The sequence below is a fragment of the Lynx canadensis genome, chromosome B1 (assembly GCF_007474595.2).
Source record: "Lynx canadensis isolate LIC74 chromosome B1, mLynCan4.pri.v2, whole genome shotgun sequence".
Taxonomy (NCBI): Eukaryota; Metazoa; Chordata; class Mammalia; order Carnivora; family Felidae; genus Lynx; species Lynx canadensis.
Window position 1 is genome coordinate 161000222 of NC_044306.2, and position 17726 is coordinate 161017947.

The following is a 17726-nucleotide window of genomic DNA, read 5'->3' on the forward strand; positions in this document are numbered from 1 at the left end:
TAACTTGAGATTGACCAGCAGCATCTCAAGTACAAGGCAGTGGGAAGTACTCTGCTCCAGGTATAGAAAATAAGGGGATGTGATATCTGTAGAGAACACAAAAATATGGATGAACTGGCTAAAACTCATTCTGCATTTTATTATCACCATACATTGGCAATTCAAAACATTATCTCGATCAAATATTCCTCCCCCCGAAAAATCTTTTGTCTAAATTCCAGCTACTGGAGTCACTGCTGAATTTTAATAATATACATATAAGCTTCAAATTAGAACATTTTTAAAATGTGTATCTCTATTATACATTTATGCCACATGGAATTTAGAGAATGCCCATTTTATAGTCTGTGGAAGCAGATTTCAGCTACACAGATTAATTTTCAGAGCCAGTTTATAATGGTTCAAAATTGCTCAGTCTGGCGTCACAGTTCGTGAAACCCACCATTCCACATATTCCTGAACTTAAAGAGCAGATTCAAAAAAACAATGATATTCTGATGATTGTAATATGAAGAAACAGAATTTTAGTTACTTCATTTCTATCTTTATGTGGCCATTTGAAGTTTTTAATTTGCATTTAAATCAGTGAAACAATTAGATCTACTATGTGTAATATTTTGGTTTGGTAAGTGCAGAGTTTATTTCACATAGGAGAAACTTTAATGAATATGAATAATATCTTTTAAATCAGAATTTATTATTGTTTATAACTTTTTTCAAGACTAAAGAATACAATAATTGTTCAATGAAAGAATGATTTACTGATATAATAATTATTACATAGAAAATAATGATTGCTACTGATATTAAATGGTTACTAGCAAAAATAATTATGCTGTATAGAGGAGGGGGTGTTAAAAAATGATGTGTCCCAGGTTAAATGCACTAGGTACATCATTGTCTTTGATACTCTTCTGTTCTGCAATTAACTCCACTTAGCAGTATTAAAAAACCCAAGACCTTGAGAATAAGTATCAGAACTAGCAAAGCCGAGTAGTGCTGGGTTCCAGTTGTCAAATGCAAAAATAAACAAATCTCTGTCATTCTGTGATATTCACATATTTTAGAAGTCAAACATGTTTCAGAACAGGCAGGACAACTTTAATCAAACAGATAATGACCTTTCACAAAAGAAACAGGAAAAAAGTCCAAATTGCTAATTGCTGGCATTAATGCTACTGAATCATGGCTCATTTATAACCATCCTCCTAGTTACTATGGCATATTATCTATCTTATTTTCACATCAGATTTTAGAATCCTTCAGTATGAAATCATAAACTGGAGCTTTCTAATCACAAGTAAAAGGATACTTGATTAGTAGATAATGCAGCCACTCAAGATTTTTAAGCAGAGAAATTGTATTCTAAGATTTAACAACTTGTATTGTGTGAATTGATGTGAAAAAGGTTAAGATTTTCTAAAACTATTTAATTGGCTGCTTATTAGTAGAGAACAAGTTGGTAACTTCTCAGAAAATTAAATGATGCTTTCCTAGCCCATTTGTGGTTAATTTTCAATTTTAAAGTTATGAGACTCATTCCTTGAACTGGCAAGCATTGGTAAATGTCTTCTGTGTGTCTAGCAGGGTGCCTGTTGATGGTGGTCGGGCCTCACCGGTCAAACCAAAGGAGCAAAGTCTCTGCTATTCAATGGAATAACAAATAAAAACAAATATTTATGAAAATGTGACCAGTGAGATCACAGAGAAACACACCAAGTGCTACAGAAGCAGGAAGAAATAGCTCGAAGTAAGTTCCAAACTTCAACTGCTTTGAAATTAAGACAGAATTCTGACATGTATGTCAGAATTAAGTATATAGGGGGGGCCTGGGTGGCTAAGCTGGTTAAGCATCCAATTTCGGCTCAGGTGATGATCTCACGGTTCGCCGTTCAAGCCCCATGTCAGGCTCTGTGCTGAGAGCTCAGAGCCTGAGCCTGCTTCGAATTCTGTGTCTCCCTCTCTCTGCCCCTCAGCCTCTCACGCTCTGTCTCTCTCACTCTCAAATATAAATAAATATTAAAACAAATTAAATATATAACCAGTGGAAGTTCATTTGGCATGGACTTTTTCTTCATATCCAAGCAGTCTCTTCATATTGAGTTGTTTCATCTCCAAGAGATCTACTTAATTAATTTTACCACAAAATCTCGAAATCAGAATACCTCAGATAAATGACTGGTGGCAGTGAAAATCAGAGATTAAAGTGGAGATAGCTACAGGAAGGTGGAAGAAAGGAAGGGCAACAGCTGGATGCCTGTCATTTGAGGAAGGGCGTGGATGGCAAGCCATTAATGAATTCTGGAACAGAATGAGCACACACAGATGAGCAGCTCCTAAGTTTCTCTTTAGATCCACTGTGTATGAAATGTCTATGGGATACCTGTAGGCAGACGTCCAGTAGAAGTTGGAAAAGCAGTCTGGAGCAAGGTGGGGCTTGCTGATATAGCTTTAGAAGTCTCCATTTGAGAGATGGGGATTAGAATCAGGGGGCTAGATGAGATTGGCTAGGAAGATGTCACAGGGAAGAAAAACAATTGAGGATGGAACTTGATTGTATACAGTTTCACATCATTCCTTAAAATGTAACCGTGTGATAAAAAAGCATAAACTTTCCTAAACTACAGATGCCTACCTTTTACTTCTTTTACCCAGAAAAGTTAAGAACATGATGTTAGAAGGTGGAGGAGGGTCAGTAAAGTATCTTCCAGAATGAGAAGGTACTTTGAGACACAAAACTGAAGGAAGCCACTCCATACCATTTTCAGTTTTATTCAGGGTAACAAACTGATGGGGGAATCAAGAAGATGGATGATCCAGGCCCTACACAGCCATTCTCTGCCCCAGGCTCCCCCCAGTCCAGACCTTAACCCACAGTTTTATGGAGCAAGGGGCACAGTGGTGAGGTCACAGGGCAATTATCTAAAGTGGCACCTTAGGTGTGCCAGGCATCTCTACTAGTTACCTTAAAGTAGGACCTCTGTGTGCCACTTTAGGAAACATTAAAACAAGCCTTTCTGCATTCTGGTCAGGGCATACATTAACCTCCAAGGCCTGGAACATGTTACCCTGAGGGAGATGGTTGCATAGGCACAAACAAGATGGAGGGCCAAAGATGGAGTCAGTGTTGTCAGCTCTCCTACCCACAGGCTCTGAGAGAGTGCTAACTCTGCCACTCAGAAGCTGGATAGTCATAGGTTAAGTCACACGATCTGCAGGCTTCAATTTCCTTATCTGTACAATGAGGGTATCATAGCAACCATCACACCATGTACAATTTTTGTGAGAATTCAATGAGATGAGGGATGTAAAGTGCTTCATACAGTGAATGGCACAGAGAAGGCACTCAATAAATGTTAGCTACCATAATGGTGACAGTGATGAATCTTACTACAATTCTGGCCATATGGCAGGAACTTAATAAATAACTGTCTATATTGCTCCATATGTTTCTAAAATCTATTTCCATCTCTCAATGAATGGCCCACTTAAAGAGTATTTTGTTGAGTAAAAAATAATTCACTATACATTATAGACTGACTCATTCTCTGATTATGTACATACAATTGTCACTATACAAAGAACTTGATTGAGAAATGATTGCACTCTTATATTCCTTCCCTGTTGATATTAAGTAACCTGCTGCTTCTGATATTTTTCTATTCTACACATTTCTAAATATCTATGAAAAAAAACCCCTAGGTTTTCTAATCATCCATTGATGATTGAAACATGAAACATGAAAATGTTTAGTCAGAATGAACTAATTTGTCCTCAAAGCTTCCATAATTATGGGTCCATTACTCTACTTAATAAATTGTATCATAATTAACAGTAAGTGAGTCTGTTTCTTCCCAAAGATTTATAGGCATGCTGAAGTCAAAAAATGTATTCATCCCTGTATCCTCAGGATCCAATCCAGTGTTTAGCATGTGACAGTAAGTATTCTCGATGAATCAATGAATTAATGAATGGACGAACAAACAAATGAACAAATGAAAGAACTCAGGAGCATGTAGGACAGGGAAAGGGATAACCTGGATTGTACAAGATAAAGAGTGTGGGCCAGATGAACTCAGTAGTCCTTGTGATTCAGTTGAAGATTAGCCTATGGTTGATGTATCTTATCATAATGGCATTACATACGTCTCACTGTCATTAATGATGAAAATCTGTCAGCCAGATAGAAATAAGTTATAGTTTCAATATTCACAAAGTATAGCCATTTTTATGGAAAAGCAACTTTAAAAATTAAAAATCCACTCAGTTGGAAAAAGCCAAAGATGTACTATGGCACTTCAAAAAAAATCATTTTTTTATCCTGTACTCACCAGGCAAATAAACCAGTCCCACCTGGTGTAGGGGTGAAGATGATGGACAACCAATGAGGAAGAAAGAGGCTCAAAGTGCCATTCTGCAATACTGTCTGTGAACAGAAATTACAAGCATTAAATTTCTGGCAAAAGCAAAGTTGGCATATGTCACAGCCCATATGACTCTGAATGCAATCCAATACAGTAATTTTGTACTTTGGTATATGTCACAGATCATATGACTCTGGGTGCAATAAAATATAGTGATTCTGTACTTTTGGAACACTTAGGGGTAAATACACCATGTCAGATTAAAGAGGTTTCTAAATAACTGATCTTTTGTCCATTCTAAAGATGACATATTTTAAAATGTTACCCTCTGGGGATGGACATCTCTCTCAGAGGGTATCATTAAAAAAAAAAAAAAAAAAAAAAAGAGAGAAAGTATTATTTAAGATGTTTTGGGCCACAGGTAAAAGATTACCCAACTAACAGGGGCTTAAACAATATGTGCATTTCACTTTGTACATAACAAAAAGTCTTAAGTTTTCAGAACTGGTTTAGAGCTCAGCAATATCACTGAGGACTCAGGCTCTTTCTGTGCTTCCTTCCCTCCATCCTCAGCATCTTGAGGAAATCTTCCTTCATGGTCACAAAATGGCTGCCACAGTTCAAGCATCTCATCCTTGCTTAAAAGCCCATTTCCCAAACAGGAAGGAAGGAGTGGTGGTTTAAAAAAAAAAAAACAAAAAAAAACAAAAAGGATTTTCTAGTCATGTGGCTCCCTGCTTTATCACAGTGTAAAATCTTTCCCAGAAGCTCCCACGCTGACTTGACCTTACATCATTTTTTCCCCTAGTGCAGCAATTTTGTGGTTTTTTTTTAACCTTTTAATTCAATATATGTTAAAAAACAACAATAAAAAACCCAGTTTAGCCATTTCTTCCACCCCACCTCCCACACCTTGCCTCCAGCACCACCATTCTGTTCTCTGTGTCTATAAACTTGCTTTTTATTTTTTTAAGATTCCATATATGAGAGATCATACAGTATTACAGTATTTGTCTTTCCCTATCTAACTTCGTGCAATTAGCATAATGCTCTTGAGGCCAATCTATGTTGTTGTAAATGGCAAGATTTCATTTTCTTTTATGGTTCATTAATACTCTATTGTTTATATATACCACATCTTCTTTATCTGTTTATGCATCAATGGACATTTATGCTATTTCCTTATCTTGACTATATATATAAATGATGCTGCTGCAATGAACATGAGGATGCATACATCTTCTCAAGTTAGTGTTTTTGACACATATTTTTTAATTGCATAACATTTACTTACAATAAGGAGGCTAAAAAATATAGAGCAGAGGTTTGACAAACAAACTTGAAGATGAGAATTGAAATTGCTACACCAAAGCCTGTGAATACCCAGTCCTTTCAAGAAATCTACTAGGCAAAGATCCCTTTCTAATCCTATATGACCACCATCGTGCAGTACAAAGTAGAATTAGAAGGATCTGGGATTCAATTACATCTCCCATTACTTACTCTGTTAAATGAAGACAAGAATGTCTACCCCTATAGAAATGAAGACAATAATACCTATATTGATTGTGTAAGGAGTCTATCTTACCATGTCCAGGCTCTAGATAAAATATTTTTTAATTTTTTTCTTACAGAAGTTCTTTTTCCCTTATGCTATTATGAAACCAAAATATGACTGCTATGTTCCTGAGTCAAAGAGCAGGAGTCAAATCACCCAAGGAACTAGATATGATCTATATATACACATGAGAAAGAAAATTTATTATAATCTCATAGTGGATAGGACTGGTACACCTTATTATCACCTTCTTCTGTACCACACAGGGAAGATGACCATGCTTGCTGGTTAAAGCAATTATTCAAGAGTGCAGGCAGAAGAAAAGAAGGAGCAGCAAACACCTAACACTGACTGGCAAGGAGACAGATTGGCTGATCGTTTTGATTCTGAAAATGGGTCACTGTATCCTCAGCAGTAACCTCAGAATTCTAATGACTGTAGAACCCAGAGAATGCTGACCAGAGGAACAGAGCAGTGGGAAGGAAACAATTTACTTTGACAGTTCTGACTATGCTAATAGCAAATAATTTTCAAAGTGTGAAATAATTTTGTATCTAGCAATAGAGAGTTCTGGAATAGCATTCTCCTGACTTCCTTACATCCTCTTCCCTCTTAAAATTGCTAACTGGAGGTAGTGAAAAACAGCAATGGACTAAGAAGTTAGTGACCCAGGTTGGGTTCCTGGCTTATTCTTCATTACTTTGTTTATAAATCTCCATTTCCTCAGTATGAGTTAGGTGAGGTTGGACCATATATATCTGAAGCATCTTGCAACACTGAGATTTTATGAGTCCAGGGGCACTTTGATTTTTAAACAAGTTCTGTTTTGTTACCAACACCAACTTTATAGTTCCATAATAACTGGAAAAATAGAGGAGTACATCCATGTATGATCAAATTTTTCCAATAATATAGGAACAGCCAATTATTACCTGAGACCTGGAGGTAAGGATGACTTAGCCAAAAGTCATCCTGATAGTCTGGGATTTAGGAAATGCAGTCATTTTTGAAAGAGGCAAAATTAATAGGTCCATCATGAAATAAAGATATTCTTTTTTAAGTCTTTCTACTTTTTTTTTAATGTTTATTTATTTTTGAGGGAGAGAGGGAGAGAAAGACAGAGTGCAAGTAGGGGAGCGGCAGAGAGAGAGGGAGACACAGAATCTGAAGCAGGTTCCAGGCTCCGAGCTGTGAGCACAGAGCCTGATGTGAGCTTGAACTCATGAATCGTGAGATCATGACCTGAGCCGAAGTCCGATGCCTAACAAACGGAGCCACCCAGGTGCCACAAAATAAAGGTATTCTTAAAATTTTTATAACTCTACAAAATTTGCTTGTGTGTAGGGTTCTGAAATGAACACGATCAGCTCTGACACAGGTATAATGCCCAGTGCATTATAGGAGCAAACAAAAAATACTCAAGTCTCAGTTCAAAGGCGACTCCCTTCAAAGACCTTTCCAAACCTCTACTCACCACATCCTCTACCCCTGTTAGAATTACTATAAATTGAATTCCAGTGACCTTTCATAGCACTTTATTGGTATCTTTCATAGCACAGACAGCTTTCTTCCTCTATTAGAAGTATTTATGCACAGGTTTATCTCCTTTATTGTAAGTTCCCCATATGCTCCAAATTGCTTATGATAGTAATAAATAAAGCAATACTTGTAAAATCAATGATTCTCCAGAACAATGCCTTTCTAGGTTGCTTTGCTTTGTTTTGTTTTCTTGAAAGAGAGAGAGAGAGAGAGACAGAGAAAGAGTACATGCATGCATGCGCTCAAGCTGGGAAGGGGCAAGAGGAAGAGAGAGAGAATCTTAAGCAGGCTCCACTCCCAGCATAGAGCCCAATATGGCGCTTGATCTCACAATCTTGAGATCATGACCTGAGTTTAAATCAAGAGTCAGACACTTAACCAGCTGAGCCACCCAGGCAACCCTCTCAATGTTTTATTTGTTATTATTATTTTTTAATGCACAGGTATGAAATATCTTACATTGTGACCCAGTGTTTCACAAAATACTTGCCCTAACCAAGTAAGATACACTCTGATATTCTCTATTCTTTTCTATTTTACTCTATTTCATTCTTTTTAATAAAGGGAGCAAATCACTAGATGATGTTTATGAACCTCTAAGTCTCACCCTAAAGTTTAATAGTGATCCAGAAGAGTTCTTTAAAAAGAAGCAAAATGTAAAGGGAGATCTAGTTTCTGAAATTCATTTCTGAAAATGATCTACAATCTACTTACTCTTCTTCCTACAGATGCTGAAAAGCTAAATACTTATTTTCCCAGGCTCCCTTCCAGCTAGGCATAGCCATGACCCATTTCTGTCAAATGAAATGTAAGTATGAGTCACAGAGGTATCATCTAGGAAAGTTTCTAAAGGGGCCAGATTCTGCTGGCATGTCCCCTCAGCCCTTTGCCATTCTTGCCGTTCCTGCCTGAACCGTGGAGATGATACCTAGAGGTGCAACAGGCACCTACTGACAAGCACGAGCACAAGACCTACAAGGAGGGATGGGAGAACAGAAGGAGCCAGAGTCTATGGTGACATCACTGAGCCACCAGATCAGCCATGGGCTGCCTACCCCAGACATTTTACTATGTGAGACAAATAAAGTCCTTATTTGCTTAAACCACTGTTAGGTTTCTGTTTATTTATAGTTGAACATATTCCAAACTGATCCTACACTCAGTAACCATTTTTGGATTCAATGACCCTCCATGGGAGGTAAATTTTTAAAAAGGGAAGAGCGTTTTTTCTGAAATTTATTATGAAGGCTCTCTAACACTTTAATTTATACAAGAATGGCTTTGGAGAGCTCCACTATGGAGAGAACACTTCCAGTGATCAAACAAAAATGCTTTTTGTAGAAATTTTAATCATGTATACATCTAACTTCATCCCCAGGCAACAATGCTACTCACTAAGGATACCACAAAGAACACAATCCAATCTCCAAGAGGCTTATAGTCTAGTGTGAGAATCAAACATACCATGAGATACATGCTATGACAGGATGCTGTCAGGGTACTGGGATGGAACGGAGATGAGGTAGATTCACATGCCTTTCAAAGCATCAAGGCAATAAAATACAGCAAGTTCTGTAAAACCATCTTAGCAACTTCATTTCTCCTCTAAAAATGCACTGAAAGTATAATTTTTTAATGGATTAATATAAAGAAACATGTTCCCATAGCCTCCAATAAAACTCTTCTATGATCACTAAAAATGTCCCATGGAAATGTCACATGGAAAAAAAACTTTTTTTTTTTCAAATAAATCTCCAAATAGCTTTTTACAAACTATGAAAAAGACTTAATGCCTGTCATCTCACAACACATTTATTTTGCATTTATCAGTTAAACTGGTGCAATTGTGAATGTTGATTCACTTAGCACATAGAAAAGACCAACAACCAAAAATAACTTACATTTTTATTCATCAACACACACTAGCATGGACAATAGAACAACAAGACAGTAAATTTTGTCAAATAAAAATATAAAGACCAAAATTTTAAATAACACATCCTAGAAACAAGATTTTATTTACCACTTCTCTACCTTTTGGCTAATATCAACTACAGAAACAAGAATTTTTACTAATCCAGAGAGAGTCAATCAAATCAAGCTGTTAGAGCAAAGTCCACATTAGGATCCCATTGACCTCAATACAGTGGTTTCACATGACAACTGGACTTAACAGATATACAGATAAGCCTACCATCTGGGATATTTTTTTCTTTCTCTTTTTCTTCCTTTTTTTTTTTTTTTTTTTTTGGCCTTAGATGCAGCACTTTTACTTATAGTGACCATATTCCAAACCAGAAATTAATGCAGCCTAACTACTAAAATTGATACTAAAATTGATACTAACTAAAATTGATACTAACCTAAAAAACCAATAACCTGATAAAAGTAACCACCATACCTGACCCCCACCGAGAAAGAAGAAATGGGGGTGAGGGAGAATAAAGGATTGTGTTAAACACAGATTTCACAAAGCAATATGGTCTAGGTGTAATTTCTATTTTAGCCCATGAGTATCTTTTTTCTCAAAGAAAACAAAAGGTTTTTGAGATAGTTCAGATAACCAGGACAATTGGCAAATTGTCACATGTACCAAGTCAGTGCTTCCTCTCACAGTAACTCCTTCAGTTACTTTTAGCTCTTTCTCTCTTCTTAAAGTTACCATGTAAGGATAAAAAAAATACACTTTCTTAGGGTAAATTCAATATTGGGGGAGGGGCTTAAACTTTTCAAATAACTTACATTTTGGGGGTTAGTTTTTACTTTAACTTAGTTAGCTTTTCTGTATTTATATTTCCTTTAATAGCACAAATATATATACTAGTAGTTTAAAGAACCATATTCTACATATTCTACGTGTCTCATTTCACAAACCAGCAGTGCCATCCCCATCCCATTTTTCCCACCTCCCAGAGGCAACCACATAAAAATCTTTTAATTGTTTCTTTTGGCATTGACCTCCATATGCAATGTTAAATTGCTGCTCTTGATTTTTTAGTTATAAAAATCTACTATCTTTTAGACTTCCCACCATGGAAGTCACCCACCCTTCTCAATCCATACCTACAAACCCACTCTTCCCATCCTCCTTCTACAGTCATCATTTTGTATGGCTCTTTATTCAATGTCTACGTTATTACTACATAAATGATATTTCCAGCTAACCATATGCTATACTAATGATTACTTTTTCCTGAACAACTCCTGTTCGTACCCTAACCCAACCTCAGTGAGTCTTGTTCTTGATTTTCAAAATGTATCTAACTGCAATTATTTTGAAAATTCACAAGTTGTTTGCATCTTCTCTTAATGAAGTAAATAAAAATTCTGTCAATTTCACCTTCTTGACAACATGGCCCCTGAAGATTTCACACCTGTTCAAATTTGGACTATTCCGCTCTCTAGACTAATCGCAAAGTTGTCATCTTTGAGATTTTCCTTCACCAACACCCTGCACAGTCCCTTTGTTTCACTTTTGTGTTAAAGCCACTATTTCGTGCTTTCAGGTCTGTCTCCTTTTTTTTTCCTTTTTTTTTTTTTTTTGACATCTTTACTTTGATGAAGGTTATCTTCTAGTAATTTCCTTGGAAGTAAAAATTTTGAGACCTTGAATGTATGAAAATGTACTTACTGGTGCACCTGGGTGACTCATTCGGTTAAGCATCCAACTTTGGCTCAGGTCATGATCTCACAGTTTGTGAGTTTAAGCCCTGCGTTGGGCTCTGTGCTAACACCTCAGAGCCTGGACCTGCTTCGAGTTCTGTGTCTCCCTCTCTCTCTGTCCCTCTCCCACTCACTGTCTCTTCTCTCTCTCCCTCAAAAAGAAATAAACATTTTTAAAAATTTTTTAAAAAGAAAATACCCTCTCATACACAGAGGGTTTAATTTTTTTTGTATTGGATTTCACTTTATTTTGTTCCCTCTCCTGTTTTGGCATAGAAAAAAATATCACTGAAAGGAAAAAGGAAACAGCAGGTGAGCAGGACTAAAGAGACCGGACAGGGGCAGGCAGGGGGCAGCATCTGAACTGATGGAATACCTGTGCTTAGTCTGCTTCCACTACCCTAATTGGGGGTTTCAGGGAGAGGGACGAGCATACTGCAGGCAGAAGAGGATGGCTAAAATACTTCAGAATTTTGAAGGCATTCCTTAATTTTCTTACTGTATTCTTTCTACTGCTTTACTGTGCCCATGTGTTTCAACAGTGCTGCTGAGAAGTTTGATGCCAGTTTCATTCTTAACGTTGGGTGTGTACCCTGCTCTCTCCACTTTTTCTGAAAGTGTTTAAGATCCTCTCTTTATCCCACATATTTTGCAATGTCTCATTGAAGACTTAGTGTGGGTCAACTTGCATCTCTTGTGCTGAGTTCTCAATGGGCCTTTTCAACATGTAAACTGATGTTCTCCACTTCTGTGAAATTTTCTTGAATTGTTTGATGACCTTCTCCCTTCCATTTCTCCTTCTTTGTGGATTTCCTGTGATTGGGATGTTGGGTCTCTAGTACTAATACTCTAATTTTCTTATATTTTGTTTCTCTTTATCTTTTTTCTCTACTTTCTGGGAGTTTTCCTCAACTTTATCTTCCAAATCTTATTATATATATATTTTTTAAACTGAGTTGAGGGGCGGTTAAGCGTCCGACTTCAGCCAGGTCACAATCTCGCGGTCCGTGAGTTCCAGCCCCGCGTCGGGCTCTGGGCTGATGGCTCAGAGCCTGGAGCCTGTTTCCGATTCTGTGTCTCCCTCTCTCTCTGCCCCTCCCTCATTCATGCTCTGTCTCTCTCTGTCCCAAAAATAAATAAAGGTTGAAAAATAAAATAAAATAAAATAAAATAAAATAAAATAAAATAAAATAAAATAAAATAAAACTGAGTTGAATCCTCAGCAGCTTTTTTTTTTTTTTTTAAGTTTATTTACTTTTGAGACAGACAGACAGAGCATGAACGGGGGAGGGACAGAGAGAGAGGGAGACACAGAATCAGAAGCAGGCTCCAGGCTCTGAGCCATCAGCCCAGAGCCCGATGCAGGGCTCAAACTCACGGACTGCAAGATCGTGACCTAAGCTGAAGTCGGAAGCTTAACTGACTAAGCCTCCCAGGCACCCCAAAAATCTTATTACATTTTTAAAATGTACCAATGTTGGGGCACCTGGGTGGCTCAGCTGGCTAAGTGTCTGACCCTTGATTTCGGCTCAGGTCATGATCTCATAGTCATGAGATTAAGTCCCACATCAGGCTCCACACTGATTGTGGAGCCCACCTGGGATTCTCTCTCTCTCCCTCTCTCTCTGCTCCTCCCCTATTCATTCTCTCCCTGCCTCTTTCTCAAAATAAATAAACATTTTAAAATATATATTTAAAATTTACCCATGTTATTTTAATTTTTTTATATTTAATTTTGAAATAATTTTAAATTCCTATAAAAGTTGTGCAAATTTTAGAGTTCATATTTACCTTTCACTCACCATTCCCTAATGTTAACAATCTATGTAACTACAGTACCATTTTTTTTTTTTAATTTTTTTTTTCAGCGTTTATTTATTTTTGGGACAGAGAGAGACATCAGCCCAGAGCCTGACGCGGGGCTCGAACTCAGGGACCGCGAGATCGTGACCTGGCTGAAGTCGGACGCTTAACCGACTGCGCCACCCAGGCGCCCCTGGGCGCCTCCATTTTTAAAAACATTTTTAAAACCAGGAAATTAGCATTGGTATAACAACATTAACTAAATTACATGCCTTACTCAAATTTTACCAGCTGTTCCCCTAATGACCTGTTTCTGTTTGAGGATCCAATCCAGGATCTCACATGGCATTTAGTTGTTATGGCTACTTGATCTTCTCTAATCTGTGACAGGTCTTCCTCAGTCTTTCCTCATCCTTCATGACCTTGATATTCTGGATGAGTACTGGTGAGTTATTTGTATTTGTATTTGTATATTCTCTCAATTTGAGTTTGTCTGATGTTTTCTCAACATTGGATTAAGGTTATGGATTTTAGGCAAAAATACCAAAGAAGTGATTTTGTGTCCTTCATTTGCATTGTATCAGGAGTACTGATATATTGTATTGTTGATGGTATTAATCTTGATCACTTAGTTAAGGTGGTATCTGCAGTGTTTCTCAACTATAAATACACTTTTCCCTTTGTAATTGAAAAATGGCAGCAAGCAGGCAATTAAGCTAACTAGCCCATTTTGACCAAAAGTAACTGATCTGGATTACAGTTACTAGTTTGTCATGCACCCCAACAAGACAAACAGAAAAGATCTCTTTTCCCTCTGAAAACTTCAAAACTTAGTACCTTTCCAGAGCAACAGGGCCCTCAGCATCTTTAGATCTAACATGGTTTAGGGATCTACATACACAGTGTTTATGGTCCCTCTTGTTAAATAAGACTGAAAATTTAGCAAGTAGCAATGGCCTAATGTTTGAATACTAACTGAGACTAAAATGTAGGTAATTTCCTAAAGAGAAAAGTATTCATATACAAATGTGTGAGCCCCACGGCCTAAAACAACTTCTTCATGAGAATCAACACATTCTCTTCTTGCCTCCCAGCAGTAAGTGCCTATCTCAGATAGCACAACCAATCGTGTTCACCTTCTTTAAGGCAGAATGAACGTCTGCATTCAATGATCTAAAAAGGAAGCTCTAACTTGGAAACTTCCTAAACAGACAGAAAGACATCTCATTTCCATCAGAGTAGCCCTGAATAGACCAATGGAACTGCCAGGGCTTGTGGGCCCCAACAGGTCCAAAAGCTAAGGAAATGACAACATGGAAAACTAAAAAGAAGGAAAGAAAGGATGAAGAGGGTGTCAGGTTAGAAACAAGAGAAGAAAAGAAATGACAGTAGCTAAAATTTACTGGGTACATATGTGCCAGACTTGAATTATAAATACAACAGCCCTTTAAGGTAGACATTATCACTGCCCCCATTATACACAGGGAAAAAATACAGAGGCTCACCAATTATCTCTGGGGCCACCGAAGGTGCTACTCTAACTTGCATAGCCTTAGTATGAACACAGAGAACTTGGCCTTTAATATGCCTAATGCTTTTCTAGTAAATACATACTAGTGCTTTTCCACCAGGACAACCAACATAACTCAATGGTGCTTATTAAATATTTTCATGTTCTTGTACAACCCAAATGAGATCCAATTATTAAAGACCAAGCTGTTACAGAGAAATCAAGAAAAAAGAGGAAAAAAGAATAATGATTTCCCTCACCATGTTCAGATAAGCCAGCCTGGTATTTGCTTTAGGGAACTGTATGACCTGTTCTGAGTATAAAACAGCTTTCTTATGGCTAATGAGAAAATTTCCACACAGCTAACACTGAAAAGGTGTGCAGATTGGAATAAATCAATCTTGCCAGCCTTGGAACTTTCCAAATACACTACTCATACTGACAGTGTCAGAAGGTCAAGAAACGTACAAATCTCCTTCAATAAGGATGAGTGCTTTTAAACACTAGCAGTCCAGAGTTTAGTCCTATAATTCTTCATAGAGAAGATCCACTCGTGGGACATGAACTTCCTATCTCCTCTATCATCTCTCTTGTGCTCTGTCAGTTATTTATGGTTTGTAATTCTAAGGGCCCCTAGGGCCCTTCCCAACTCCTGCACAAGTCTAAAGGACAGGGAGAATCTGGCTTGAGGAAGTGTGGCCTGGGAACAAATGGGTTTTTATGAAGAGCCTTAAAAAGACAAGAAGCCCAAGCTTGCAGGGACAGTTCTGCCTCTGCATCAAGGTATTTCAGAAAGCACACTGCCCCAGAAAAACACCCTACACAACCATTCCACTTGAGCCTGAAAGTCCTTCAATAGGAGCCCAAGCCATAACACAGTAACTTCAATACCTACCCAGCAACTTTTCAGAAAATAGGTTTCAGTGAGGACAAGAGCTTGGGGTTGGAAGATTTCTGATTAAAGGTAGAGGCCACAAAAAGCATTAGTCAGGGTACTAGCCCAAAGCTATGGAAGAAACTATTAGATTTTCCAGGGATGGAACTGCAAAGTATCAAGAACAGAAAGATGGGAGTAAGATTAGCTATAATAAATATCCAACAAACATCACAGATATTCCACATTTAGAATCATATTGTACCTAGTCTCTAGACTCAATAAATTTTGACATAAAACAAAGGTATTACAGGTTGGAAAGGATGCTGCCTCTTCACTGAAAAAGATAACCTAAGTTTGCAATATTAAAAGGCATCAGATAATAGTGACAACAATAAATAATTAATAGCCAACACTTAACACAGAGCTTATAATGTAGGAAGCAATCTCTAAACTCATGAACTCACTTATATTTCCTCATGTTACTCTCACACAACCATATAAAACAGGTCCTTTAATTGCAGCCAAGTCCTATTATTTTATTTAAAATGGGAACAGATTTAAGTTTGTACTTTGTTCCTACCATATTAAACAACCCAAGCTCAGAGTTTCATAACTCTTAACTACCTTGAAGAGTCATTTGAAAGATCAATAATAAACTAGAGGCAAATGTCTTCTGTTTCCTAGCAAAAGACATTACACTTCTTTGGACACAGACAGTTTTGTTTACAAGCTTCCAGGTTTCTACCTGGCATTCTTGCAACATCATAGTTGTTCTCTGCTTTTAGTGAAAGCACAGAGCTCCAAGAAAACATGGAGCATGTTCCACTGAGAACCCTGAGTTCCCATCACCATGAAAAAAGACTCACAAAGGAAATTCTTAACTTCCTTCCTAAGAAAGAGATACCAAAACTAAACAGAAAATGTGACAGTTGGTTATCATCCATCCTGAAAACATGTTTGCTACCTACTGCTAGGTGAACAATCCAGAAATAACTTCTGTCTTTTGACAGTGAATTAAGAATAACATTGAAGAATTATGGCTATGTAATGTTGTAAGAATTATGCACATACTCATGAAAAGGTAAAGAGGTCTCCTCTTCTCTCCAAGGCAATGCATAGATGTACAAAAGACACAAAACAGAAAACCTAATAATAAAAGCAAGATTTCTACTGGGACACAGACTCTCCACAGGACTATGACAGAAGTTCTACTATTCTTTAAGGATTAATGTAACAAAATGATTAGTAATATAAAGAACACAAATTTGTCTTGTGCAAGTGGAAGCAATAAACTTGAGGGAAGGAGCAAAACTATTTATTCTTATAGTATACCCTCATTTTCAGTTCTTCAAACCAGAATCTTAGAAGGAAAGGCCCAGCTAAGATCTATTCAGTTTTTCCTTCTAAGTTAATGGCCCATCAAACCACTGTCCAGACTCTCTTAGATTTGGCATTCATCCAGCCAGCTAGCTGCACTGGAAACCCTCAGAGAGTTCAAATGACCCATTCTGCAGGCTCCCCAAATCAGGCAGCTAATGATCTAGCATTCCTCCTTCCAATGTCTAATCCTCCTTTTTCCTTTTTCTTTCCTTCTACCTCTCCCCTTGCCATGTCCTTTGAGTCATGAATATAAATCTTCAATACAGTCCATATAGTATCGCTCTTTCTCTGAGAACATAGTGCAGGGCTATGGTGTGAAGGAAATGGGTGACTCCAATTAGATATAGACAGTGTGCCTCCAGAGAGGCAAGGTAAGATGAGCTTTTTAAAGACTAACCATTTATTGATTTACTCATTCCACAAACACTGAGCGAGTTCCAACCATATGACAGGCATATTGCTAAAAGCTAGGGATAGAATGGTAAGCAAAAACATAGTTCCTGACTTCATGGGACTTAAGGACTCATGGAGAAGAGAAACCTTAATAAGTAACTATACACTTAAATGTAAACCTGCAGCTATGATGGGTGCTGTGAAACATATCAGCCTTGTGAGTACAGAGTAGGGATGTGGGTTAGTAGGAGAGTTCAGGAGGGCTTCCCCCAGGAAGTGACAATGAGAGTCCCTAACAAGGATGAGCCAGAGGGAGGAGAGGAGAAGGGGAGAGCTGCAGGCCGAGAGAGAGAATGCAAGGGCCCTGTTGAGAAAGGGAGCTGGGCAAATATGAAGCCAAGTGTGAAGCCGAAAGAAAGCCAGTGTGGCTGGAGGACAGACAAGGAGGGACCCAGCAGAGCCTGAAGAGGCAGGAGAGGCCCAATCCAGCAGAGAGAGTTAAGCAGTTCTGACTCTCCAAGGAGCAATGGGAAACCTAGAAGGCTTTTAAACAAGGAGATGATGGTCTGGGTTTTCAGAAAGTTCAACAAAGTCACACATGTAATCCACACAGTCACTAATTAAACTCTTCTAATCGGT

At 37.8% G+C, this 17726-nt stretch overlaps 1 protein-coding gene across 7 annotated transcripts in view; it reads right to left on the reverse strand.

The window, feature by feature from the left end:
• Nucleotides 1–17726, reverse strand: part of CRACD (capping protein inhibiting regulator of actin dynamics) — a 280653-nt gene that overhangs the window by 197667 nt on the left and 65260 nt on the right. For 5 of the 7 annotated variants that reach the window (XM_030313816.1, XM_030313820.1, XM_030313826.1 and 2 more), the window contains one exon: nucleotides 4332–4426. The exons of 1 other annotated variant lie outside the window; for it this stretch is intronic. The gene's annotated coding sequence lies outside the window, so the exon portion shown is untranslated. The remainder of the gene's footprint in view (nucleotides 1–4331; nucleotides 4427–17726) is intronic. One more of the 7 variants, XM_030313818.1, reaches the window with a different exon arrangement.